Source organism: Schistocerca piceifrons, chromosome 1, assembly GCF_021461385.2.
Source record: "Schistocerca piceifrons isolate TAMUIC-IGC-003096 chromosome 1, iqSchPice1.1, whole genome shotgun sequence".
NCBI classification, from domain to species: Eukaryota; Metazoa; Arthropoda; class Insecta; order Orthoptera; family Acrididae; genus Schistocerca; species Schistocerca piceifrons.
The window spans coordinates 170,709,887-170,736,493 of NC_060138.1; the positions used below are offsets into that span (position 1 = coordinate 170,709,887).

The window sequence follows — 26,607 nt, forward strand, 5'->3', positions numbered from 1 at the left end:
TCGTTATTGCAGAAAATATATTTCGGTATGTCCAGGTGGTGCACGATTGTGGGTTGTATTTTGACGACTCGTCCTTCGTCGGGTATCGCGTAAAATAGGTACACGATTTAAAAATTGGTCAGGTATGAATGGGACTCGCGCACTGAGGGCTCCATACGAACTTAATTATGTACATACACAGTTCGTCCATCCCGGGAATCGAGAATTTCGGCTCTTTGCCTATTGAAGACATTGGTACTGGAAGTACATCGGTACTGGGAGTTCCAAAACATTCGAGAATGATTTAATTGTAAATTTGAAATTGGGTAACAAATGACAAAAGAAATGTAAAGACAAAATAACAATTTTGGAGTTTTCCTTTATTCGTACTATGAATCCTTGTTTCCTGCCAAATTTCGTGATTCTAGGCCAACGGGAAGATTCCTAAAAGTTTTGATGAGTGATTTTGCGTGTATCAAAATATGAGAGATAAATGGCCGTATCTTTTGGTTGCTTTGACTTAGAAATTTCAATTTTTTACTCCGCCAGAGGACCGTAGGCCTTAGTATGAGACGTAAATTTCAAATTGATGCGTCCACGCTTTACTGATAGGAAGAACTTTTAACAGTCTGACAGCCAGACAAAGACACAGACAGACAGGCAGATGGAGGGACGGATAACAGTGATCCTATAAGGGTTCCGTTTTACCGATTGAGGTACGGAACCCTAAAAATCATATTAACCGCGAAACTAGGTGGAAAGGCGGCTGCCTCCGTTGGCACCGGTGATATTACAATGATTTTTCACATTTTTAATGTATTTTTTGCCCGTGGTATGTGTATCACAACAATGACCTCAGGCACTGTGACAGGCATGTAATACCTTCTCAACGTGTATGTTCCTGTTAACGTGTGATTAATACAAAGTGTACATAGCGTACTAGATTTGAGTGATCTGCTTGTAGGGTGTTTTTATAGACCAGCAGCATCCGCAACAAACGTCGCTGAACGTTTCAAGGAGTCTTAAGTACACAGGAAATAAATATCCAAATTATCCATTAGTTATAGGTGGAGACTTTAATCTGGCATCCATTGACTGGGATAATTATACGTTTATCACAGGGGGTAGAAGCAAAGACTCCTGTGAAGTTGTTCTAGGAGCGCTCTCAACATACAACCTTGGGCAATTGGTTAGAAAAACAACTCGAGATGGGAACATATTAGATATCTTGGCGACAAACAGACCTGATCTTTTTGAGGAAGTTAATGTAGAAGAAGGTATTAGCGACCATAATGTCGTTGTGGGTTCTATGCCAGAGCATCTTTGGTCGGAATTTAAAGGTATTGTCCACCACGACCTAGAGCAGTATGTACCTAGCAAAAATATAGGGGAGGGAAAGAATTCACCTTGGTACAACAGACATATTAGGAAGTTGCTGAGAAAGTAGAGAATTTTGCATCTTCACCTGCAGTTCACCTATTTGGGTGAGGACACTTTCCGGGGTATGTCATCTTCTTCCGTTGTCTCCTGTCCTCTTTCGTCCCCATGACAATATTGGATTTCTTTGCGCCCAATATACAGCACGGTATCCAGTCCGTTGTGGTGGGGCCGTCATGTACCCATTTGGTGGTAGCCCCCTGACAACACAGGGATTGCACTGCTGATGCCGCCACCCTCCCTCCACTTTAACTCTGTTGCACCTTCTTTGCATTTGTTTGTCTTTGTGGTCGTCTTTTCCTTACATGTGTTATCTCACATTGTCTTTTTGGAGTGGACATTTTAATGTGATGCAGCGTGGCTGCCTCATCCTCTGTTATTATTGTGATCAGCCAGCTCAGACCATCTGCTCTATGACGTTAATACCTTCTACTTTTCCTTGTGGTGTATATTTTCCGCGTGTTTTTAGGTGTGGTTCCCCATTCCTTTTCCCACTTTTACTTTCTCAAACGTACTTTGGTTGTTTTTGCACATTGAGCCTTGCTTGTGTCAGGATAAAGGGACTGATGACCCTGTAGTTTGATCCCTTTATACCCCAAACCAACCAATCTTAGTACACGTACCAACCGCCAACATGTGCTGTTTCCGTTCGGTACTGCCCAGCGATCCGATGTCAGGATAATCGTTAGTCATTAAACGCCAGTGGTTTTCCCCTCTAGCAGTTACGGGGTGAGTTTTGTGCAGACTCGCTAGGCTGCAGCGTTTTGCCATTCGTCTCTCGTAGTGGCGGAGCCTTTTATAGCGGAAGCAGCGTTTTGGCCGCTGTGCGGTCTATTAGCCGGTTTTTAAGTGGACGGTGCGCTGTGCGGCGTGGCTTGGCGTGTGTAGACACGTGCTGCAGACATGATAACGATCGGCTGGCTGTTCCACTGTCCGCACTCCTCCACGCCGACGCATATTGATTCACACCGGCCGTGGCTTTCCTCTGCGCCCCATGCGGTCACCACGCAATAAACACCGGCAGCTTTGCACCACTGGCACTCATCCGTTTTCTGTGAAGTACGTGTAACAAATAATTTCTCCTGCTCATGAAATCCTAGCAGTTCGCCCTGTGTTATTGTAAAGTTTGCATCGTCTTTGCTGGCATTTCATTTCTGAGAGCTGAAGATTTGGCAGGTAAAAGAGACTGCGAATAGAATTGCCACAGCTCTGCCACTTTCAACAAATGAAAACATGTAAAACTGTAGTTCCCAACATGAGGGTAATTCACCCCGCCCCCTCTCCGGGAGGTTAAAATTAAATTGTTAAAGTAAAAACGAAATAGATTCGAATTTTGTTTTGTCGTGGAGCTAAATTAATTCCAAAAGTATCACATACATTACCGCTGTTTCATTAGAGTATAGTGTTTTATTAGCTGAGTGATTAATAGATCCAAAAGATACTGAGCGTTGATCAATCCTAGGAATTTCATCTATCACGTATTACTTCTTTCTTCGTCCGTTACTTCTCTAGCAATGTTTGTTAATATGAAATGCGCTAAGTTGCACCGGAATTCGGAGACGACGTTAAGCTGCACTCTCGTCCCCCCATAACTGCATAAGGCAGTTAAAGGATTGGATGAAGGCAAAGGCATGCCTAATAAAACACCATTTATCAAACCAACCTCCTAATTAATGGCAACTTCACCTTCTAAGTATCCAATAATTGTTTAAAATTTTCAAATTCGAACATTTGCTCTTGACGCAATGTAGCGAAAGACAACTTGCAAAACGAATGTGCGCGCAACATTATTTGTGCTTCGCGCGCAGTTAGTGGTGCTCACAAGAAATTCGTTGCAGCCAGTCGGCCAATTGCTTGTTGCGGCGTCTCCGATCGTTCGACCTAGTCTTCGCTGCGCTTGTTGCTCATTGGTTCAAAAATGGGTCAAATGGCTCTGAGCACTATGGGACTCAACTGCTGAGGTCATTAGTCCCCTAGAACTTAGAACTAGTTAAACCTAACTAACCTAAGGACATCACAAACATCCATGCCCGAGGCAGGATTCGAACCTGCGACCGTAGCGGTCTTGCGGTTCCAGACTGCAGCGCCTTTAACCGCACGGCCACGTCGGCCGGCTGCTCATTGGTTCGCTCATTGGTTGTTCGCTCGCCAACTGACTCATTATAACAGCTTATTTACAACCTGACATGTCCTATGGGTGCAGCTGGAGAATTAAATAGGATTAACATCGCCTTGCAAGGAAATTGGTTAATATTTTGACAGCACAAAATAAGGTTGTCAGTTTCGTTGCAAACTGGAGCTTTACCAATGCGAGATTGGAGTTATGAACATTTGGATGTTTCCAGAACTGACAATGATCATCGAAGCAAGAATGAAAAATGAGTATTCAGTGGCAAAATAAATCCGCACTTGTCGTAGGATATAAATTCTATTAGCAACTGTCTTCCTGATTTTGGAAAACAGACATGTAAACACTTGGCTTGTAAGACGCTTTTCAGTAAATGAAGGAATATATTCAAACTTTTAGTTTGTATATTTACATGGTCACCGCGAAGAGAGCGTTTTGAAAATAGGCTTTCATGTAACTGCCAATATTTTGGCTGTATATTTAACATCAGTAAAAGTCTTATGACTAATAATCCCATTGCCGCAATTTACAAATGTGTAAGTTGGTTGTCGACTATGGTTGCAAAGAAAATAGAAGCGAGGAACCAAAGAACTTGAGAATAACTAGGACGTTGGCTTAGACGCAACCGAATATTAAAAGAATTGTGACTTACACCCAGTAGCAACTGCCCCATTGATTCATTATTAATGGTTCCAAAAAAGTGAATATTTTTTATCGTTGACTAAATAATGTTTCTTTAAAAAAATACCAATCTAAATATTAGCTAACAAACTTTATTCGGGTGTTGGCTCACATGTGCTCTCATACAGGGGATAATTGTCTCAGAATGGTTGGGAAACGTTTGTAACATAGGCTTTATATCATTACCATTTGCCCCCATAGCTTCAGTATGGGACTGAAGTCCACCTGTCTTGAAGTAAAACACTTTTGTTTATTTACTTCCCCAAAGTAGTTCCAGTGAAATACTACCTTCATCAGTAGGTTTCTGTACCGGTAAACGTGCAAAAGTTAACATCGTTACACAACATTACGAAAAATGTTATTGCATGTGTACCGTTTGGTTCCAGACCTGTAGTGTAAGAACAGTTTTACAATACCTTTGTAGCTTTGAGTCTTTTCGCGACTTCTTGGCTTATAACAGACCATCTGCAAGGCATGAGCGGCTGTTATTAACAAATATGAGAAACTGCGCTTACGAACGTTTCGTGTTATTACTGTTGGAATTTTCGATAGTGTTGAGAGTAAAATATTGGTGCAGGCTAGGTTGTAACTTAATGTCTTGTACTCACGGTAGTTGGTCTGTTTTTATTACTCTAATAACACAGAAAAACAAAGTTTCTCACTTTGTTAATTCAAAAATTCACGCCATCTTGCTGTTTGTGTGTTTCACGAGATGTATCGCATATCGCTAGAAGATTTTGAAAGCTGTTGCGGGATTCTGAAAAATTTCGTTCGTTGTTTAGATCTTCGTGTGTTATGGGAGAGTAATCCTGAACTTTACTGACAAGAAGGTAAAACTGTTCTTACCAAGGAAATATAATGATAATAACAGAAACAATTTAGCAAACATTGGTGAGCAATAATTCATTACCTATCAGAGGTCAGTTGGCGAAATAGCCCACCCAATGGCCGTAATTTCCGCGGCATGTGTAGTGGACATCGTATCCTAAGTGGGTGCCAGACTAAGATTCAGGAGATCCGATGTCCATACCACAGCACTCCTGATGTCAAGAGCAAGATGCTCCGGAGTCGGCGTTGAACTATGGGTTCCCCTACAACTGGTTGTGTGTTAAGTTCAGAAGTCGGACGAAAGAATGCTGAGCCAACCTAAGAGTTGAGGACGAGGTTACGTAATTTTATTCTTAAGTGATTTTCAGTTTTCACTCGAGACAGGATTCAGCCTTCATCGACGCGGACGGAAATTATAATGAAAAATAATTTGACGGTTTACTGTGTATCTAATTGGATCCCCACTTTGTTCGTGGCAGTGTAGTCGTTGAAAAGCCCTAACCTAAATTCGTAGTTCCTTTATGTTGTAACTCTGGCCCAATATTGGCTATTAGTGACAGTAACTTTACAATGAAACCTGTGCGTAAATTTTAGGTTATGTACAGGGACATCGGTCATTGTCAACTGTTTTGAATACTGTTAACTATAGAGTGACAAGGAACAGCCACAAAGGAGTTTACAGAAAAGCAACATCTAATATTGCTGCGTTGTCTGCTTCTCACGTAATACGCTGAAATGCATTTGTAAATCGTGAACATAATATCACGGTACCCTCGTCGTCTTCGTCATCGTTTGAAGGTAAGTTAAACTGTATAAAGGATTCCAGTTTCATCCCGTCATCACGTTACATTTACTTAGTCCTGATATGCTAGACTTAAGTCAGAGGTTGCTGATAATTTTGTCATTTTTCCTGCTGTACTTGAGTCTGTGATAAGCTTGCAGAGACAAGATCCTGTTTTTCAGAATATTATACATTTTTCTTACTGTTGAGAATGGGAAGCCCCTGTTGTTTCCCGTAAGGGAGAGAGAGAGAGAGAGAGAGAGAGAGAGAGAGAGAGAACTTGTGTACGCCGCATGCTGTGACATTTGAGAAGTAGCCTACCTGAGGGGCAGTGTCCTATTTATTTACATTTAGTTTTAGAGCATATAAGTACGGCATTGTTACGTAATGGGTCAGTGTTGAGAGCTTGCAAATTGATAGGTTCGTGGCTCGTTGAACTTTCCAGCTTTTACAATGAAATGTTATGTGAGAAATCCCAAGCTGCACCGTGATTCTTAGTCCACGTTAAACTGTAGGTTTCCCAATAGCTAAACGGGAGAGCCAGTGTTGTGTTAGTATCTGTTAAGTTTGAGTGCGTAGGACTCACAATCTACATTGAAATTAAAGTGATAACTCGGCGTGTCTTGAGTTTTGTGCGGAATCGTAAGATCACAGTACATTTGTTCGATATCTACCTGTTGATACCAGAAGCGCGTGTGGACTGCCTTTCCTGAAGGTCAGCGTAAGGATCCTTAGTTAATGTCCCCTTAAAGTGCGTAGCGGCATCGCGCTCGCCTCGAGCGAGCCGCCGTTACGTAGTGTGACGTCACGGCCTATACGTCAGTGGTGACGTACGGTCGTGTCATCTCCGTGGTAGCGTCTGCGGGCAAGCGTTGGGAGGGGGCTGTCGAAGCAAGTGGTAGGGATAGAGCGCGGTGGGAGCTACTGCGCGCGCGCTCGCCCACGGCGTTGCCAAAGCTAATGCAGTGTGACCACTACACTTTCCCTGTGCCGCCTACCAGTTAACTGTCACAGACGTCAAATTCCAGCTCCTGCATTCCTGCAGTCTAATTCTGTGACATTGTATAGTCGATTCGGATTTTTTTTTTTCAAATATCTGGAATCTCGAAACCTCAATAGCTGTTATAATTTTTAATAGCGGGCAATTTAAACATTTTTATAACGTATCCTGAGCTGCCCTAGTGACATAAATAGATCTCCTTCGAGGTGACTCAAACAAGCCGACTACGAGGAAACCGAGCGAGATGACGCAGTGGTTAGCACGTGGCTCGCATTCGTGAGTACGACGGTTCAAAACCGCGTCCGGCCATCCTGACTTAGGTTTTCCGTGATTTCCCGTAATCTCTTCAGGCAAATGCCGGGGTAGTTTCTTTGAAAGGGATCTTCCGATTTCCTTCCCCATCCAACCCTAAACTGATGGGACCGTTGACATCGCTGTTTTGTACCCTCCCCCAAATAAATCAATCAGTCAACCAACCAACCAAATATGGGGAAGGGTTACCCGCCCATCACACCGCTAACCACAAGACGAAACATAAACAAATATGTGGAAAAGGTCAGTAAGGTGATAGTTGAAAGGGGGGGAGGGGAGGGGAGGAAGGCCACCTCAATCATCACCCACGTAACTTCAAGGCAACACATAACAGGAGTTGCTCCTAGAAAAGAAGTACTATAGGCGCCGATGGCTAAACTACAAAGGCCCGGCAGACAGAGCTGTAACAGACAAGCTTTCTAGGAAAGTCGGGAAAGAACTGTGGACACACCGAAGCAACAGCTGGGGGAACTTTCTAGTAGAAGGGTATCAAACTCTTACAAGTTTTGGAGACTAATCAAAAACCATAAAATCAGCTAATCATCAAACCACTGCATGGCCGTAACGCAGTTGCTTGTAACCCACAAGGCAGAGCAGAAGCCATGGCGGACACTCTTGAACTTAAGATCGCAGCACCAGTGACTGAAGATCAAGAAAGTGAAGGCCATGAGTAACACGTCCTACGACAAATCAGCAGAATTCTCAGGGCTTCATGTGAAACATCATTCGAACAAGTTGAGGTAGAAACAGTTTATACCTTAATCTAGTGCATCGGAAACGAAAAGACGCCTGGTCCATACAGCATGCACCCTTTGTATTTAAAGCACCTGTCCCCAAACATACTGGAATTCATTGCAGCAGTAATTAATGTATGCTTAGCCCAGCACTAATTCAGCCAGACATGGAAACAACAAGAATAATCACGTCGACAAAGCCCAACAAGGACCACCTTTTATCCCAAACTAACACGCCAGTTTCCCTCCTGTGTTTCTGGTGAAAAGAAAGAAACTCTTAAAGGAGAAGAATGTTCTTATACTACAATGGTTTGGCTTTATTGGCGAATACAGCACAATCCACCAAGACATGAGACGCACAGCAGATAAGCGTACGTGGAATGTAAGATACAGCAGTAGCCACAGACGATGTTAAGATTTATTGTTAAAAGAATCGGTTTACATTCAACTTGATTGATGCAACAAAAGCTAAAGCTTGACAGGCAGACCACCAATTTTGTGACATTTCCAACTTGCCTTACACTGTTGGTGTTTCTTGAAGTGTTGAGGAAAATATATCTGACGTAGTAACTAAAATTTTATCTTCATAGCTGGTGAGAAGCTAAGTTAATTTTCTTTTTACTACAGTTCCGTGGAACCGTCTCACGTACTATGAGAGGAACATATTTCTCTTTTGTGTGATACTGTTTGTTTCTTGTTGAAGACAGCAAAATAAATGTTTTCCCTTTTTAATACTGATTCCAAGTAGTATATTAACACCTGTTACTGTAGGTTATCTGTCTTGAGTTGACTTCATTCAAATTAAAAAGAATTACACCAGCGCGCGGGATTAGCCGAGCGGTCTGCGGGTTCGAGTCCTCCCTCGGGCGTGTGTGTGTGTGTGTGTGTGTGTGTGTGTTTGTCCTTAGGATAATTTAGGTTAAGTAGTGTGTAAGCGTAGGGACTGATAACCTTAGCAGTTAAGTCCCATAAGATTTCACACACATTTGAACATTTATACCAGACGCGTTTCGCCTTTATTTATGAAGCATCTTCCATGATTATTGGTGTTTTTTCATATATTCTGCTTCTTCCCTCCTCGCTAGCAGCTTTATTTCACATCTGCGCTTGGCAATTTTTTAATTTATTTTAGTTAGACTGCAGTCAGCTCACGACGGCAACGTATAGTAACAGATTATACTATGTATTTCGTTGGGAAGGAAGGCTCAGAGCGCAAATTTCTTACTGATAAATGCAAGAAGACAGGTCTGTAGTGCTGCGCAATGCTCTCCTTCCGCCGTTTTGGAAAGTCGTAATTCGTGAGTCATTGCTTTTGAGAATGGGGTATTATTAACAATGGAGAAGACATCGCATAAAGTAAATCTCTGTGTCTCAAGCCAATCACAGTTTACAGAATGCGCAGCTGTTTGACGTGCAGGCGAAGGCAACACAGGCGCCCCTACACGGACAGGCCCTCAACGGGTTGCCGTGCTATGCTCCCGCTGTAACCCGATGTTTTGACGCAACGGTCCGCGTCGTGACGTAAGCGTCTGTCCGCGACGAAGCAGGTCGCGCCACTCTGCGGTAGCTGCGCGTACTACGCACGGTCACAACCATGCCCTACTTACAAGACAGCCATTTGATGTCAGCGTCGTGAATATTTACATGAGAGAATATGCCTCGTAGTATTTCCTTTAATTTCCTCACCGATTTTCTGTTTCAATCCATAACATTTTGTGTGAACGGTTTTTAAAAGCGAACTGCATTCCGTTTCTTACTTCCGATAGTGTATTTAAAATGTCGCTTCTGTGTTGGATCGACTGTAATGATGCATGCAGTTTCAGTCAGAGATATAAATTCAAGATTGCAAATTGTTGTCCCTGCTTATTCTGCACAAGAGGAAATAAACACTGGGTATTGTGTTTGTAAAATTGCTGGTGCTAACAACCATTATCTTTTTAAATTTCACAATTCGTGCGCATTAATTCCACAATTATTTCTGGGGCAGACATAGCGTTAGTTAATGTCATATTTTCATTGATTGTCATATTTTTATAGATTTTATGTACCTACATAAGTCAGCATAAAACTACAGCTACTGAGTAGGATTTCAGTGATTTTTTTTTTTTTTTCCCCTACTCATTAGATGGGTGCCCTTGAAAACAGCCAGCGCAGTTTTCTTGCTCTCTGATTCACACTTTTGGACTTAACCTGCTGTTAAGCTTTTTCCACAACTACCGTAGACGGGGAAGGATTACATCATTAGTAAGTGGTTGTATGATTTTCATCAGACTCCCTAAACCTCGCGCTTAGGATGTACTGCTGCTTTAGCGCAGGTTACGTTTCTGAGAGAAGACACAATATCATGACTTGAAACGAAAGTAAACAAGTGTATCTAGTGAGCAATGACATGAAAAATTTTTTCGAAAAGCAGAGAAGAAAAGTAATGAAGCAAAGCTGTCATTGTTATACCGTGCGACAAGTGCAACCATTAAGTGCAGCCACTTACTGGTTGGTGTCTTTGGATGTTCGTAGAAAAATTCACGGCCGAGAAGAAAGTAATGGGCTTAACCGAAAAACATTGTTTTGGGTCTTGTTATATTGAAGGCAACCTGTCGATATTTTCAGCCTACTCACCTCGTGAAGTTTTAAGAACACACAAGCGTGTTCGAGTTTCCCTTCGAATCTCTCTTACTCAAGTGTAGTGGTATAGCAGGTGTGCAGCTAACAAAGTATCATCAACGGAAGACGTTCACCGTAGGCGACTCAAACTGTCCAGTTACAGATACAGTGCATCTGTAACTGCATTCCTGGCTGTGCGTGCATGGAGGCGCAAGTGAGAGAGACGCGACAGGTGTTACTTTGCTCTATTTGATGTGTATTCAACAGGTGTTTGCCAGATATTGCTTGACAAATAGCATACGGTTCTGACGTGAACAACGGCTGTATATATAGATACAAGATAACAGAACGTGATAAATTAAAACTCTTCCCCCATCTGATGTTGGTATTCTTTTTGAGATATATTTATAAACTAACATTGGAAATTACACTTTGCTTCTGTGCAAACCTTGCTCTTCCCCATGTCTTAGGTAATTGGAATGTTTGGTTCTCCTTACGTTGCAATTGAGAACAGTATTAAATATTACTTGCAACACCTTGGACTACGTTGGCCCAGTGGTGACAAATTTACCTAGAAGTCGATCGCACGAAACTGTATGTCTGACTAATTTATCAGGTATGGCCATATTAAATAGCAGTGGTTCTATTAATCTATTCTGTTCGTGCAGTCATGCATTACTGGGCTTAGTTTAGTGTAACCTGTACGATTATGACACCTTTATATTAGGCTCAGACGTAACAAAGCACTGCACTTCTAGGCACAGTAACTTGAATGCATAAAAATTAGGTAGGTTACGATTCAATTGTAGACAGTTTTTTAATATTCCATCTTTAATGATTCTGGAGTTGACAGGATGATGAACATTCTAACTTTAATTCCTGCCAATTTCTTGCATCTTCACGAAGTGGCTATATGGTTGTTGTGGTCTTCAGTCCAGAGACTGGTTTGATGCAGCTCTCCATGCTACTCTATCCTGTGCAAGCTCCTTCATCTCCATGTTCCGATTAGTTGTATTTGATAAATGCGTGAACCCAAGAGTCATATTGGAGCAACTGGGGAAAAAGAAACACATATGGAGATAGCCCTTACTGTATGCCAAATCTAAAATTAGAAGAAACTGCACCAGAACGATAGTTTTTACAGCTGCATGGCACGAGTACACTCTGGCATACCACTTTGCATTAGTGTCCGCCAACAACAGATCTGAAGACAGGCAAAATTGCTATTACAACACTCCTTTAGAATCATTTCAGGCTTAGTTGCCACTAGCCCCAATGGTCACGAGTTTAAAGGCTTGCTTAAGCCATTGACGCCGATCCATACAAATGCGAACATTTCGGATGAGCGTTGCGGACAGTTGTAATGGACAGAACCTCCGTGGTGAACTGACCAGGCCTTGTGTCTTTTGTGCACAGCAGCTCTGCTCCGTTAACGCGACATTTGAAAGCGCAATTTTAGCACAACGAAATGGCCACAGTGCAGACATGATGATTCGTGCACATTGATGAGGGAGAAAATGGAATATATGGTTACTATGCGAAGAGATTCTACCACATAGGTATTTCTTAAATTTGTAAGGCGGTCAGAGTTGCCGTTAAGTTTATTACAATCGGTGAAAGTAAAATATGATTTTGGAAGGATTCGGCAGCATCTTGAGATCACGAGAAACAGTCGTTTGGCGATAAATTAGGTGAATACGAAAAACGAGACTTAATTCTATGCTTGTTCACCTTCAAATGGTCAATTCTTTCATTTGCAGCCATGCCCGGACATGGTAGGGCTTGTGAAGCCTTAAGAAACCACTCGCGTCCCTTCAGAAGAAAAAGTCAGGTAGCCATTTTATCGAATTTTTGTGCGTAATTTACATAATATATGTTACTTCCTGGCAGATTAAAACTGTGTGCCCGACCTAAACTCAAACTCAGGGCCTTTGCCTTTCATGGGCAAGTGCTTATCAACTGAGCTACCCAAGCACGACTCTCGACCCGTCCTCACAGCCTCACGGTTTTAATCCTCCAGAAAGTTTCATATCAGCGCACACTTCGCTGCAGGGTGAAAATCTCATTCTGGAAACACCTCCCTAGGCTGTGGCTAAGCCATGTCTCCGCAATATCCTTCCGTCCAGGAGTGCTAGTTCTGCAAAGTTCGCAGAAGAGATTCTGTGAAGTTTGGAAGGTAGGAGACGAGGTACTGGCAGAACTGAAGCTGTGAGGACGGGCCGTGAGTCGTTCTTGGGTAGCTCTGATGGTAGGGCACTTGCCCAGAAAAGGCAAAGGTCCCGAGTTCGAGTCTCGGTCGAGCACACGGCTTTAATCTGCCAGGAAGTTTCATATCAGCGCACACTCCGCGGCAGAGTGAAAATCTCATTCTATTTAAGATACGTTGTAATATATAGATTGTTATGGAGCCAGAAGGGGACAAAGTGGGAGAATTGATTGATCACGTACTTGATGAGGTCTAAATTTCGATGATGGAGATGAAGAGGATGCTATTACTGTCAGTGATCGCGACATATCATTAGAACAGGAATGGGGCGAAAAAGGATGAAGATGAGGTCAGATGATTTTATTGTCTGGGAAAAGATGGAACGAGGAACTGGAGAAAAGAATTTTCACTACATGATTTTTAGAACGAGGTGGCACAATATTATTACTCATGTGCCAGGCGTCTTTGGTGGTGCCAAACAATGCGCCACGCCATAAGAGTGTTTCAATCTCTTTGTATTTTCTGATATTATTGAAAAAAAATTATTGTTTACACATAATCGCATGGTGAATCAGATAAAGAAGTATTCATATGGGAACGCACTAAAACTTATAACGAAGCACGAAATGATGGCTGTGGGCTCCTGTATTTAGCAGGAACCTACAAGGGAAGTAGATTGAATTAGGAAAAACCTTAGGCATGTGATGAAACAGGTAAAAAGATTTTTTGAGATACTGTGTCCCTCCAAAGATTAAAATTACTCTTGCTCTGTCCTCGTTTTAATGACAGATACTCGAGGAGCCAGGAAAGACGTAGAAACATTGACATCAATTAGAGACGCTCTTGACCAGTTTGTGATTAAGTGCAAGAAACTTTTCTCTGTCAGTGAATATGTTTCATTCAATGAGAAATTGGAGTGTATGACTCAATATTTGTAATTGGTATGTGACTAATAATTAATAAATATTATTCGGTTTTATTATTGTCACTATATATTAATAACATACAGTAATATATGGTAATAACTTACACTTGATTAAACCACTAATTTCAGTGTTAAGATGCTCAAGACATATATTAAAAAAAAAAATAGATGGGGGTGTGCTACAAACCACAGTTTCAGACCACACCACTGCCAGTTTAAGGCGTTGGGTAGAAGTTGGTGATAGGAAGGTGTGACAGTGTAAAACTTAGCTTTGAGGAATTACAGCTTTGTTTTGTGTACTGTGTATGAAACTGCAATCAAATACAACCGGTCGGCTTCATACAGTTGTTGAAATACGTTTGAGATATGTAATAACGTTCATTAATTATTATTCCGTATTAGGCTACGTGTCACTGGCGTACTTTTATTCCAGGGTAAACAAAGCATGTTTGAATGGTAACTGCACAGATACTAAAGTCGACGCGATGATACATATGAAATCATGTGTTACAACAGAAGTGTGACGGTCTGTCGAATGCCACCGCCAAGCGATCTGGCTTCATTGTGATGGTGTTGCGTTCTCGGAAGCGTTGGCGCTACGGAGAAGAGGCGCGCGGGTGGGTAGCAGACTGGTTGTACGCAGCGACGCTAAGAAGTGTTTGCATACGGCAGTGGCGGCGCGCAGCCTGTCCACGGATAATCGCAGGCAGTAGCGTGAGAGTGCGGCACGCGCAGCCGGCCGCGGCCGTTCGATACGGCTGCCTTAAAGCGGACCAGCCGGGCCGGGCCACGCCACGCCGCTGCCTGCCTGGCCCGCGGCTAATTGCCCGATTACAGGCGGCGGCAGCGGCGGCGCGTGCCCGCGGGTCGATAGCCGCTCTGCATCTGGACTGACACAGGTACCGTCTGGCCCTGGCGCTGATTAAAACAACACGTGTACCGTTTACGAGTCCCTAGAGCGAGCGAGAGAAATGTGATACGCGTGGATAGGGGCTGTCGTGACAGTCACGGCGCGCAACACACATACGGCGTTTTTCTTAAAGCGTTTAAGTTTTGAAAGTTTTCAGCTACCTTTTGAAAGAAGAGTTACAAACAATATATCATTACTAGCCTTCAAAGGTAATCACAGTCAGCAACAACGCGCTTCAGGCATCAGTGGGAAAGTTGTTAGAACGGTCAGCAGACGCTTCTTTTGGAATAACGGTGGTCCCGCGCCTTTGGACATCCGCGTAATTATACGAGATGAGACCTAGTTCTGTCAATACGACCCGCAGACCAAGCGACAGTCAGTGTCATGCTGTTCATCGTCTTCCCGGCATACCAGAAAAATTCGACTGACAAAATCCAAGATTGACCCTTTCAGACCTGAATTTTTTCTGGAGGCAGGGAAATTTTTCTTTATGCCCTAATGCTCTTAAGTGATTTTTTTTTTTAAAAATGGTTTTAGATGTAAGATTTATACGCATGTATGTACCCGTTTTCAGAATATAATTTGTAGACTTGGCTTCACTTCATGGACTAAAAGAATTAATTTTGCAATATTCACTGTTGTAATAAATAAACTGATCATTCAATAATACCACTTCATTGTATTCTGGCGGCCACAAGTTGCTGCATATTGCTACATTCACTTGTTGATATTTTCATTGTTATGCCCAACAAATGGCAGCAGTTGTGCATTGTGAGAAGATTGAACATTCACAAACATGTACAGGAGTGTTCCATTCAGGAAAAATGTTTTTGCCACAGTTAATACACAGAAAACATTAATGTAGAAAATTGTAGCCAGATGGTCAGAAAGGGTAAGACGAAGTAGATCGTCTTTATGGACAGCACGCGCTTTATTCATCGTGAATTTGTACCCGAGGGAAATGGATGATGAACACCATGCCATTGACTGTCGCTTGTTCTCCGGATCGTATTAGCAGTATCAGGCCTCATCTCCTGTAACGATACGGATATCCAACATCACATGACCACCGTGCTTGAAGCTATTCCACAAGAAGCGTCTGCTGACCATCCTCAACAGCTTTCAACCGATGTCGGAAGTGCTTTCAACCGATGTCGGAAGTGCGATTACTTTGAACGCCAGTAAAAGTCTTTCTTGGTTTTCTTTATTGTCTAAGACCGTTCACCGAACTTTTTAGACCCTCCTTTCAATAAGCATAGACTGCATTTACCGAACTTAGCCAGAAGCGATTGAAAGTAACAGTAATCACCTCATTTACACGCTTTCCCAGCAATAGTGTGCAGACCTGTGTTCACAATTTCAGTGCTTAGTGTCGTGCTAGTGATGATTAGTGTACACTTCGATTTTAAGTCGTATCCATTATGACGTTGCCGGAAGTTACTTGTTGCTATTGTTCTTAAATCAGTTGCAAGACGCGCGCACTTCTCAAATTTTCACACAAATGCTTTTCATATGATGTACTTCTCTGACCTGAAATTCCTTGCAAGTTATATCCAAGCGATGTAATATGTAATAATGCAAACAAATTCGTATTATATTAAACATATAATAATAGGAACAAAAAGTTGAATTCTCGCAAGCTGTACCTCGTTAATAGTGGGAGTGACAGTTATATGAGGGGAACAAGCTATGATCTTCCCCTCCACCCCTTCCCTAAAGATTCGTACCCTTGATCTGCGGCTGCATGTGGGTGCCTACTATGGCCCATCTCTCTGGTTAGAAATCCCATCTTTACGCAGTAACCCGTCTCTAACCCCCATTCACCAGCTGTAGACCTTCCTGACAGATTAAAACCTCCGATAGACCGGGAATGATTCGCTTCTTTCCACACAGCTCAAGACATGTTAAATTCAAGATTCTTCAGAGTTTGGGCTCAATGTACTCACAGCCTAGGAGGTTTCGAAACTGCGTACAGTTTGCATCAGAGTAAAAGATTCATTCGGGAAACAATTTCTAGGCTGTGCGTGAGCTATTCTTCCGCGATATTATTAGTTTCTAGACTGCTAGGCCTGCATGGTATGCGGGAGAGCTCCTGTAAAGTTTGAGCGGTGGAAGAGAAGCACTAGTTGAAGTGAAACTGTAAGGGCAGGTCGTGAGTCGCGCTTTGATAGATCAGTCGATAGGACTACCGTCTGCGGCGGGCAGTGACTCTGGTCCGAGTCCCGGTGCGACACGGGCCTTATCTGCCAGCAAGTTTCAAAACATCGCACGCTGCGCTGCGGGGTTAAAGAGTTATTCTGGATGCAATGGTTCTCAGGATGTCAGGCTCAAATCAAACTATGACAGTTACCCAACCTCCCATCTGTGGTACCCAACTATATTGGTTATTGTAACTAGTAAATACGCCGGTGCCTTCAAAAATTGTTCAAATGGCTCTGAGCACTATGGGCTTAACATCTGTGGTGATCAGTCCCCTAGAACTTAGAACTACTTAAACCTAACTAACCTAAGGACATCACACACATCCATGCCCGAGGCAGGATTCGAACCTGCGACCGTAGCGGTCACGCGGTTCCAAACTGGAGCGCCTAGAACCGCACGGTCACAGCAGCCAGCGCGGAGCTTTCTTAGATACTTTAGGCATTTCCGCTGATAGCTTCATTCTAGTGTACAGACCCAATGAACATTATTAGGTTTGCTGGTTCCTACTATTTGTTGTTATATACGTTACTCCTGAATGAAACTTGCGTGCTTCGCAGTGTGCATTCTTTTCTTGGAAATCACTGTAACGTTGTGTGGTAGCGTTTATTCGTTAAGCTGTAAACATACTAGAACTGAGGTTTCATTCATTCTTTCTGCACTGTTGTCCGAAATTCAGCGGTGTATTTATTTAACTTTCCCCTTATTTCTTATGCGATTTGACCTAATGTGAGCGTGTATAAAGACCAAGATAGCGTAGCAAGTGCTGAGTTTTTTAGTGTGTCTTCGATGGACGCTAGTAACTGTTCAACGTACGTGGTAGAAGGTTGGAAAATATAACGGTGCTATGGGAGATAATATTATTTGTGGTTGTCTATTTGAGTTCGAAATACTCCAGCTTCATGTAACATTAAAAAGAACAATTTTTACTGAATGCTAACATGACGTAAATCAGTCGCCGCCGCCTCCTCTCAACCAAGCACTATCACGTCTAATTTTTTTGTGTGCTGAATTCAGAGCAGCGACTGTTGCACTTTTAACTTTGAGTGAGTGCTATTTTTATTTTCATGCGCATGCTAACCACCGACCTCCCGTCACTACAGTGTCGTTTCCTTGGTTTATTGAGACTGGCCGTGCTGGGAGTTTTCCGTAATTTGTGAACGGAGACTGTCGTTTTCTCTCGCTGTGGCAAGGTCGGCCAAGTTGTTATCTTATCTCGGTACGCACGCAGATTTCTAGTGTGCCCCGCTTCTCCAACGGAGTTGTCTTGCAACGCTTCACTTTCACTGTGATGGCAGAAATGGTGTTAAGGAAAGCCTCCAAAAGGCTTGCACGACGCAGGAATACGGTGTCGGCATTTTTAGTCTCCGACAAGCAACTTGAACATTGCTGGAAACTAGTACCATTCCTGTAACTAAATCGAGAATTGTAAGTTAAGAATGGGTTTGTAGTTCGCATAAACAATCGGAGTCCGCGCCCATAATGCGGTAAATAAAATACTTGCCATGGGAATTTTCCGTGAGAGAGTTGATAAAAAGATACAGCATTTTTTAAAATATCTACTATTAAACTTGGCTTAAACCAAAAGTTTCTGCTGATATTTTGTCTCTGAGTGAGTTGGCGCAGTTGTTAGCACACTGGACTCTCATTCGGATGGACTCCCATCCCGATTTAGGTTTTCCTCGATTCCCCTAAATCGCTCCAGACGAATGCTAGGATGGTTTCTTTGAAATGACATAGCGGATTTCCTTCCCAATCCTTGAAGCAATCGGAGCTTGTGCTCCGTCTCCAGTGACTTCGTTGTCGACGGCATGTTAAACCTGAGCCTTTCTTTCTTCTTTATCTAATACTTTGTCATTCGCTTATCCGATGCACTGCGCAAGTATAACTGTCTTGTCTCCTGTTGGGTACCTTACTCGCCGGATAAAGGCATTGGCGAAGAAAGACCATTTTGACAGAATAAATAACGCTGGCGAACCTTGATAACAGATTACCACTAGACGGTGAGTTCACACTGTTAGCAGGGGGAGAGGGTAGGCCTGGGTGGCACGAGCGCGGCAGAACCGGTCCGGCCGGCAGACGGCGCGTGCGGAACCTAGTCGCTGGAATGCAACTGGCTCACCGCGCATGTATTTCTTCGAGGAAACTACTCCCATGTGTCGTTAGTTTGGCCCTGACTTGCCCATCTCTAATCTACGGCGATATCTCTCCATTGGCGTGCGGCACACAATTTTATTTTCCCCCCTCCTTGTAAGTGATCCCATTGTCACTGTTCGATGATCGAGGTAGCCGGATGGCCAAGGTGCTGTCTCGATATTGGGATGGACGCGTGCTCAAATTCCCGTTCGACCACCCTGATTTAATTTTACATTAGTTTCTGGAAAGGTCTTGGAAGGCACTCATGTATATGCCCCATAACCCCCTATACACTCTATGGCGAGAGGTATACCTCCGACTTTAGCAATTTTCTGTATGCACCCTAATTTTTTGTTCCCATGATCACTACGCGAGATGATATATGATGGTGAGAGCACAGTGATTGCATGCTCTTCTTCTTCTTCTTCTTCTTCTTCTTCGAATGCGAGTTTCAAGAGTACTTTGCGGTATTCCCTCCAAGAATTCCTGTTTAAGTTTCCCTGATATTTCTATTACACTTCAGTAAGTACTGTTTAAAACTGTTACGCTCTGCTAGCGCGCCTCTAAATTCGTTCGATGTCTGTTGTCTCAGATACGTCGCAAAGACTCCAAACACGGAAACACTATTCTATAATTGGTTGCACTAGTGACTTGTATGTGATTTCTTCGACAGATGCATTCCATTTTCAAGTTCCCTTCCAACAACTCTTAGGTCTTCCGTTCGCCTTCGGTTCAAAAATGGTTCAAATGGCTCTGAGCACTATGGGACTTAACATCTATGGCCATCAGTCCCCTAGAACTTACAACTACTTAAACCTAACTAACCTAAGGACATCACACAACACCCAGCCATCACGAGGCAGAGAAAATCTCTGACCCCGCCGGGAATCGAACCCGGGAACCCAGCCGTGGGAAGCGAGAACGCTACCGCACGACCACGAGATGCGGGCTTCGCCTTCGGTAGTACTGATTTTGTGCCCTACCCACTTCATACCGCTTTATAGTATTACCCCCAAATACTTAATCAGTGTGGGCTCCAAATATTTACCACTAAATTCAACGACAGTTATTTAAAACAGACCTTGGCTAATTCCTTCTGCCGCCCTCTGCCTCCATTGACATCGACGACCACCCGTTTGCTAAATGTTTCTCGGTCCGTATTGGCAAGAACTCAGACTTTCCCTGCCGTCATCAACTGGAGTCCACTGTCATACTAACACGCCGTGTGGTACGCACACCAAAAAAAGTTTTGCATCACCTTGGTTCCGAGAGTTCCGGAACCTGTACAGAAAATTGAAATCGAAATCAACGTAAACATAATTTCCGCCCTTTTTATTGCTAATGAAAACAGCACATTGCATGTTGTACCCCCATACAGCGAGACCTTCAGAGGTGGTGTTCCAGATTGCTGAACACACCGGTACCTCTAATACCCAATAGCACGTCCTCTTGCATTGTCCATGCCTGTATTCGTTGTGGCCTACTATCCAAAAGTTCACCAGGGCACTGTTGGTTCAAATTGCCCATTCGTCAACGGCGACTCGGCGTAGATCTCTGAGTGGTTGGTGTGTCAAGTCGTCCGTAAACAGTCCTTTTCAATCTATCCCAGGCATGTTCAATAGGGTTCATGTCTCGTGGACATGCTAGCGACTCTAGTGGAGCGTTGTCGTTAACCAGAAGGAAGTCATTCGCAATATGTGCACGATGGGGGCGCAAATTGTCGTCCATGCAGGCGAATGCCTCGCAAATATGCTGCCGATATGGTTGCACTATCGGTCGGAGGATGGGATTCACGTATCGTACAGCCGTTACGGCGCCTTACATGACCACCAGTGGCGTACATCGGCCCCACATAATGCCACCCCAAAACAGGGAACGTCCACCTTGCTGCACTCTCTGGACAGTGTGTCTAAGGCGTTCAGCCTGACCGGGTTGCCTCCAAACACGTATCCGACGACTGTCTGGTTGAAGGCATATGCGACACTCACCGTTGAAGAGAACGTGATGTCACTCCTGAGCTGTCCACTGGGCATGTTGCTGGGCCCATCTGTACCGCGCTGCATGATGTCGTGGTTGCAAAGATGGATTTCGCCATGGACGTCGGGAGTGAAGTTGTGCGTCATGCAGCCTATTGCGCACAGTTTGAGTCGTAACACGACGTCCTCTGGCTACACGAAAAGCATTACTCACCATGGTGGCGTTGCTGTCAGGGTTCCTCCGAGACATAATCCGTAGGTAGCGGTCGTCCACTGCAGTATTAGCCCTTGGGCGGCCTGAGCGAGGCATGTCATCGACAGTTCCTGTCTCTCTGTATCTTCTCCATGTCCGAACAACATCGCTTTGGTTCACTCCGAGACGCCTGGACACTTCCCTTGTTGAGAGCTCTTCCTGGTACAAAGTAACAATGCGGACGCGATCGAACAGCGGTATTGACCGTGTAGGCATGGTTGAACTACAGACAACACGAGCCGTGTACCTCCTTCCTGGTGGAATGACTGGAAATGATCGGTTGTCTGACTCCCTCCGTCTAATAGGCGCTGCTCATGCATGGTTGTTTACATCTTTGGGCGGGTTTAGTGACATCTCTGAGCAGTCAAAAGGACGGTGTCTGTGATACAATATCCACAGTCAACGTCTGCTTCCCGAGTTCTGGAAACCGTGGTGATGCAAAACTTTTTTGTATTTTCTTAAGTAGTTGACTGAGTTTATGTCGGAGAGACGTCTTGAAGTCATGGAACTTTCATATGCTACCAGAGATTACGCCGATGTCTACTTAGGTGGAAAACAGTAGGTAAGCTAATGTCGTTAGATGGTAGGTAGCTTATTTCTCCGTAGCCTTACAGCATCGAGCGTTCGCGTCCATGTACCCTAAGGGTATTGCCGCTGTCCCAGTTAAAGCAGTTGTTGCGGATTCTATATTTGAAGCAGTTGTCCAGCGCAAGTAAACGAGGTAAAAATTGAAAGGCATTCGTTTACACTTTGTGTAAAGGACACATAATTCACGAAAATCTTGATAACTGTTCGTAAATAACGTATTGAGAGTGTTTGTTGGTCACGTTCAATAGTTACTGTGTCTGTAATGTCGATTCATGGTTGAAAAGCATTTAAACACAATTGCGCTTGTATGTCTGTACTTTCCGTTGACGGCAAGCTCAGACACTAAGCCAAGTTCAGATTGGATAAGTATGGGGAAGGAAGTCGGTGGTGAGGCATTCGCCCCAAGTAATGGCGGATTATCCTGAATAGAGTACCGCATCACCTCATTCGGTAACAGCAATGCCTCTACGGAGTGCATTTAGTTTTCCTTGTTCAGAACATCCTTACTCGTCTAAAACTGTGAAATTTGATTTTTATCTAGTTATTATTTAAATGTGATGTCAAAGTCAAAATTGTCTGTGTGGATCGCACATTTCCTCAAATGGATAATGCGTTTCGGCAACCTGCCTTCACCAGATCAAAAACTTTAAGAATCAAGACCTCGTACTGCATGAAATAGTACAATATCGTACCCGGTATAAGCGCATACTGACTACTGAATTGACGAGTCATTTGCTGCGCTGTGGCGTATCTGTTAGCCCGCGCAATCTATGCTATAATCCGTTCAGCATAAGAACAACCCTGATGTATAGATTGCACTATGTATTCTTCCGTGTTTGCTGGAACCTCATTCAGTTTCCGTTTGACATGGGACTGCTGCCAAGCTGTCTCGAGACTGTCAATTACGATAATGATACATTTTGTGCTGTGCCTTACGTGCACATCGATTAAGCGATAATACGGGACAATAGCTTTACCAGCGCATTTAACTAGCACAGCACTGGCCGGTCGTACAGCGAGCCTGCAGTGACGTGACCAGCTGCAGTTTCACACGTAAAAAGAAAAGAGCAGAGGAGCAATACAGCCTCGAATGTCATTTAATTTTTACGTGGAATGAAATAATACACAGCAAATCTCTCACAATTCGCTCCTAAGACGAAAACCGTGACACGTTATCGTTATTGGCTAACGTACTATTGTAATTAAAAATAAGAATGATGAAAATTCCTGACTTAACAACAGGATATTTTTTCTGCATAAGATGTGTGTAAAATAAGAGAATATTGAAGGATTTCGCGGTATAGTTAAATATTGAAGCCACTGAAGATATTGCTTAGTCAGTCGTTTCGTAATATCTTAGCTCCTTCCGTATCCGGAACCGAGAAATGCATTTAAATTCTTGAGGTGTCACCTGCTACGTTGATAACGGGCCTATCTACAACAGAATCCACGAAGCCAACCAGCTTCAGCCGCAGCATTTTCTCTTCTGCTATGACGAGCCGTTCTAAATCCTGCCAGCGTTCGGCAGTGACGTGTGAAATAGCTGCATGCGTTAGTTCCAGTACGTCTGGGGCTTAGTCTTGTTACTTCTCGGGCCAAATCCGGCAGCTTGGCTCCAGAGCAGTTCCGTTGGATTCATAGTGTAATGGTACAGTAGCAAATGTAAATATGCAACATTTGTATGATGTGCTCGATGTTGTGAAAGTGATTGTTTTTCATGTTTCTGCGATACTTACCTACCTCTGTGGCATAAAACGATGGACATAGTCCAAATAAAGAGAATTTGGTTTTTCATTTTTGCCCTAAAAATTAAATTATGTTTACCTAATTTGAACAACTTTTATGAACAGTTTTTCATGAAACATCGATGATTAAGAATTTGTATTTGAAATGGAAATTGGAATTTCGCGTAGAATATGTAATTAGAAACAAGGAGACGTGCATTATACATAAATGATGATTTTTATAATTACGACATGTAGGTATTTAAAGTTGAACGAGAGAAAAATTATACAAGAGAGAATTGAATCAACGCAAGAATAACAGCGCGACAATCAGACCACAATGCTGCAGAGGCTGTAACTGTAAACGATTTTTGAAATAAAAACTACGTAGCTAAAGCTTGATTAAGAAAAACGTTGATGTCTGTTAATACGTTTGAATATCTTAAAGTTAACGTTACTTAGTAATAAGATATCTAATACATAAGTAGGACCTACTGGCATCTGACCAAACATCGCGTTTATGTTTGTTTACATCAGGTTTATTCTTATGATGAACGGATTATAATCATTGGCGACATCTGTTGACAAGTAGGTGTCCACGGCCTGTGAAAAGACCATTTCTGCATGTTTCTGGGGTGGGGGGTGGGGGGGGGGGGTGCCATATGCGTCAGGCACCCTAACTGCGGTCAACTTGAACATAACGTTCAAAAGTATGCTTAAAGTTCCTGCAATGCGTGCCATTGTGGCGTGTACTCAATGCACAGAAAGAATAATGCAATCATTCCGTCTTAAATCGTCCGTGCAAAAAATCTCATAAATATTTCGTTGCCACAGATAGTCTAATTATACCCGACGATGGAAGTGAGTAAAACGCAGTCCAAACATTTTTCAGCCAGTAAATTAGCCCACGTCTCAGCTTTGCACTCTTGTATCAGACCATTACGAGGAAAAATGCCTTAAAGAAACCAAGTGAATCGGGGGAGAGGGGAGATATAACGACGGAAGCTCTATAATGCTGTTTGCGGAAGAGGAGGATGTCTGTGGGAAGATTGCAACACCGGAAGGCTATAGCGAAATACCGAGGTTTGGTTCTAAATGTAACGAATCACACACAAATAGGCAGAGAGCTCCATTAACGTTCAATTTACAATGTTAGCGATGTATCACTGGAAACAATAACCGCTTTCAAATACCTCGGTGTAAACGTCCAGAGCAGCCTAAAGTGGCGTGGTCAATTTAGAACTGGCCGCATGGTGTAGGGCGTCTTGTAACGGCCCGCGCGGCTCTCCTCGACGGAGGTTCGAGCCCTCCCTCGGGCATTGGTGTGTCTGTGTGTTGTCCTTAGCGCAAGTTAGTTTAAGCTTAGGGTCCGATGACCTCCGCAGTTTGGTCCCAGAAGACGTTACCACAGACTCCCAAAATTAAAACTAGTTGCAGGAAAATAAATCCTCAAGCTGACATTTAATTGCAGAATCTTAAGGTAGACGTTAATTCACGAAGAAAAGTGGCTTAAGAAACACACGTTCGACAAATTCTTCAGTACTGCTCCATGTAGCATGACGGGGGAAGAGAGAGATTCGAAGAAGATGGCTGCATTTCGTTACAGGTTCGTGTAGTAAGCGCGAGAGCATTATGAAGCAGTTCACCAAATAACGTTGCTGGCGCTGTGCATTACAGAGAAATTCCTAAATGAGTCGAGCAACAAATTTCTTCTTGTATACTCGTAGATCTCGTTACATGGCCATGACGAGAAAATAGAGAAATTAGACTTCATTCCGAGGCTACAGCAGTGCGCAATTGGAAGAGGAAAGGATGAAAGTGTTAAAAACTTCAATTAGATAGGTGTTAGTCTGGTCATGTTTTATCAGTTGTATTTTCGAATAGCGTGATGTTAGCATTTGGTTTCATATGTACCGCTAGAAAGCGGTGTGTAGTATGTAAATAGTTTCTATTATTGAATTTATGTTATTGAATTTGAATTTAACCAATCATATATATGCAGTAACACATTTTTATTGTTTAGCACTTTCTTCCGCCGACCCCTTCAAATTATATTGGTACGGAGAAGTACGCTACGCCACACACCGTAAGGTGGCTTTCAGAATGTAGGTGGAGGGTAGATGACAGCAACGTCAACTGACCATTTGAGCTTTCTGGGTTCGGTGTTTATGGACTCGGGCGCTCTGTAGCGCCTTAAAAAACGTCCTGTAGCAGCCGCAGAAGGCTGGGGCGTCACGGTAGCCGGTAAGCAGGTGCCTGCTCAGAGAAGAGGCACGGTGCCAGAGCTCGCGAAAGTGTGCCGGGCGGGCGTTCGCGACGCGGCGTGGCGCGGCAACGTCGGGGCGCGGGAGCGATGAGCGCCGCTGCGCTGCTCTGGAATCCGCTAGCCCGGCCGCGGCGCGGCAAGGCGCGCTGACCTTCCAGCAGCGGGTCATTGTCCAGCCCGCCGCCGCGCCGCCCATTCAGCGCCGCCCGTGGACCCGTCTTCTACCAGCTTCCGACATATCCCCAACAAATTGAACTTTTGTTCATTTTGGAGTCGATGAGTAGAAAACGTATAGTGTTGTGCCCATAAAGCAATAATACTGGTGAATGGGTAGATTCAGTCTTCCTAGATTTCAGCAATGCAGTACCGCATCGTCAACTACTAACCGAAATCGGTCGTACGGACTATCTTCACAGATACGTGAAAGTCTCGAGGAATATTTGACTAGTAGAACCCACTACTTTGTATTGGATGGAGAATGTTCAACAGAAACAAAAGTAAGAACGGGTGTGGCCCAAAGAAATGCAGTAGGAACTCAGGAAATTACCGTCTTTGGACTGTTCTCAGACTTGGACTAAATTTCCACTCGGTGTAATGGCTGCTCTCTTTAAATTTGGATAAATATACGATAATGCCTGTAAAGAGGAAAAAAGAACCAAATAGCTGCCGATTTACCGAGCAGGTCTCATCGCACAGTTATTTAGGTGAAATACTAAGAATTGGGACGATCACGTAAAATCAGTAGTACTGATGGCAAATGGAGGACTTAGGTTCGTCGGAAGGCCTGTGTTGGGAAAATGCAATGCGTCTGTGGAAGAAACTGCGAACGATATAGTAATACAGCAAATTGGAAAGATATTAAATGAATTTGGGTAATTGCAGCTAGTGTCGTAACAGGACAATATAGCCCCTATGAAACTGTAGCAGAAATACTCGGGGAACT

General features: G+C 43.4%; 1 protein-coding gene across 1 annotated transcript in view; it reads left to right on the forward strand.

The window, feature by feature from the left end:
- The window catches only part of LOC124801200 (mediator of RNA polymerase II transcription subunit 13), a 203,151-nt gene that overhangs the window by 93,719 nt on the left and 82,825 nt on the right, over positions 1-26,607 (forward strand). The window lies entirely within an intron of this gene.